The sequence below is a fragment of the Cryptotermes secundus genome, unplaced genomic scaffold (genome assembly GCF_002891405.2).
Source record: "Cryptotermes secundus unplaced genomic scaffold, Csec_1.0 scaffold66, whole genome shotgun sequence".
NCBI lineage: Eukaryota > Metazoa > Arthropoda > Insecta > Blattodea > Kalotermitidae > Cryptotermes > Cryptotermes secundus.
In genome coordinates, this window is record NW_019731262.1 from 2,444,777 (window position 1) to 2,447,490 (window position 2,714).

Consider the following 2,714-nt stretch of genomic DNA (forward strand, 5'->3'; position numbering starts at 1 on the left):
AGACTAAACAGTTAATATATTTGGTGGCACAAAAGTAATTCCGTTTCTTAATGGTATAGATAAAAAAAAAGTCGATTTAATTGACAAGTTATGTACGAAAAACCTAATAGCACTTTCTTAATAACGAAATGTCCAAGTAATAGTAAAAATCAGAGCCAAGCTGTCCGTCTCGATTTGTCAAAATTCGTCATGAAAATAAACATCGATTCTAAAAAAAATTTTCTTGCCTCCTGTGAGGATCGAACTCACGACCCCTGGTTTACAAGACCAGTGCTCTGCCACTGAGCCAAAGAGGCATTCAAATAAAATATACTATACATCTTCGTAAGATCTATCTTGTTTGCTCAAATTTAATGATGTTTAGATACGTGTATGTACACATTTTACACAAAAGATAACTCTATCCCTGTAACAGGCCGTGGAGGCCCATAGGGTTGTGTGACGTCGAGGCTCCCACATTTTCTAGACAATTAGTCCACAAATGGCCGTGAGGTTATCAGCCTTACGCGCCGGCCGGCCGCCAGGAAGATTCCTGGTACTCATTTCTGTTAGAGGCTGAGTCGACCCCAGGGTCATAGTGCGGCTGAGAGGATTAGATCAATTGAAAATTCCAATGACCTCGTCGGGAATCGAACCTGCATACTTCGACCTAGTAGAATAGTGCTTCAACCAACTACGCTACCGCGTAGAAAATTATAATAATACTTAAGCCCCGCTTTTGTTGTTATTATTATTATTATTATTATTATTATTATTATTTCACTATGTGTTCCGGCTCCAATGAACCTTCGTCAGGTGGGCAGTGAGTACAACAACTGCAAGGGTTAGGGCTGTCTGTGCACTGACTATTCACCTGCTCACAGTTCCTTAGAATAATAAACATTGATAATGCATGAGTATTATTTCCTGTTCAGCTGGAAATTAAGAGGACACTAAATTCGGGTAATGATGGCCACTATTCAGTCCACAACATTTTGTCTTCCCGTCTGCCGCCTAAAATATATAAATCAGAATATACAAAACTATAATTTTGCCTGCGGTTGTGTATGAGTGCGAAACTTTGTCTCTGACATTAATGGAAGAAGGACACAAACCGAGTGCAGTGTGCTGAGGAGAATATTTGGACCGAAGAGAGTTGAAGTGACAGGAGNGAGGATTAGATCAATTGAAAATTCCAATGACCTCGTCGGGAATCGAACCTGCATACTTCGACCTAGTAGAATAGTGCTTCAACCAACTACGCTACCGCGTAGAAAATTATAATAATACTTAAGCCCCGCTTTTGTTGTTATTATTATTATTATTATTATTATTATTATTATTTCACTATGTGTTCCGGCTCCAATGAACCTTCGTCAGGTGGGCAGTGAGTACAACAACTGCAAGGGTTAGGGCTGTCTGTGCACTGACTATTCACCTGCTCACAGTTCCTTAGAATAATAAACATTGATAATGCATGAGTATTATTTCCTGTTCAGCTGGAAATTAAGAGGACACTAAATTCGGGTAATGATGGCCACTATTCAGTCCACAACATTTTGTCTTCCCGTCTGCCGCCTAAAATATATAAATCAGAATATACAAAACTATAATTTTGCCTGCGGTTGTGTATGAGTGCGAAACTTTGTCTCTGACATTAATGGAAGAAGGACACAAACCGAGTGCAGTGTGCTGAGGAGAATATTTGGACCGAAGAGAGTTGAAGTGACAGGAGGTTGAAGAAAACTGCATAATGAGGAACTTCATAACTTGTACTCTTCGCGAAATCAGAATAACGAAGCAAAGGAGGGTTAGATTGGCGGGGTATGTAGCACTATTTGGAAAGAGGAATGCATATAGGATTTTGGTGGGATAGCCAAAAGGACAGAGACCACTAAGAAGACTAAGATGTAGGTGAATAGAAAATAATAAAATTAATCTTAAAAGAAATAGGGTGGGGTGGTTTGTACGGGATCAATGTGGCCCAGGATAGGGGCCAGTGGAGGGCTCTCGTGAACACGGTAATGAACCTTCAGGTCCCATAAAATGCTGGGAAATTCTTCATTAGCCCCAGAACTGGCAGCTTCTCGAGAAGGGTTTGGCACCATGGGGTTAATTATGTAGGGTGTATGATTATAAATTCCATAATAAAATCAACCCTCACAGAAAATAAAACGAGTGCAAATGTACCGAACCTATTTCCGTATACAATATGTTCTACGGACAGAAAATTTGTGGTCAGAGGGCACATCCTTATTTTTGAGATATCCGTCAAGCTTATATTTTGGTAAATGGTCTCCATAAATTATTGAAACTGAATAAAAAATGGTAGGTTTCTTTTTTCCGAGAAAATCGAAATTTTGTGTTCTTTATGGGAAACCTGTGAGAGGAATATATTTTCGGAGTTCGAACATTCATACTCACGTGGCGCTGGCTTATGTTGAGTAACGTCCGCCAAACCGTCCAAGCGATAGAGGGGGAGGGGTGGCACATACGCACATACATGCTTACATGTACATGCAGACTGCACTGAAACCCCCATCTGGCCTTAGTCAGGGGTGCTCAAAATATGTGCATCCGCCAGAATATCCAGATCCATAGCTGTCATAGCACTTGCATGTACTGCTAAAAGGCAAAGTTGGCCCTGTGCTTAACTAATTAAGAACTACACCATGAAGGCGTATGGGTGAGTGGATGTAAAAATCCGCAGTTTCTTGACCTCGGTACTAGTTGGA

The 2,714-nt window shown here is 40.5% G+C and overlaps 1 non-coding gene across 1 annotated transcript; it reads right to left on the reverse strand.

Annotated features, from left to right (window-relative positions):
* Window positions 1-224: 224 nt before the first annotated feature.
* Window positions 225-296, reverse strand: Trnat-ugu. The gene has a single exon. It is a non-coding gene; the product is annotated as a tRNA-Thr (tRNA).
* Window positions 297-2,714: the final 2,418 nt, after the last annotated feature.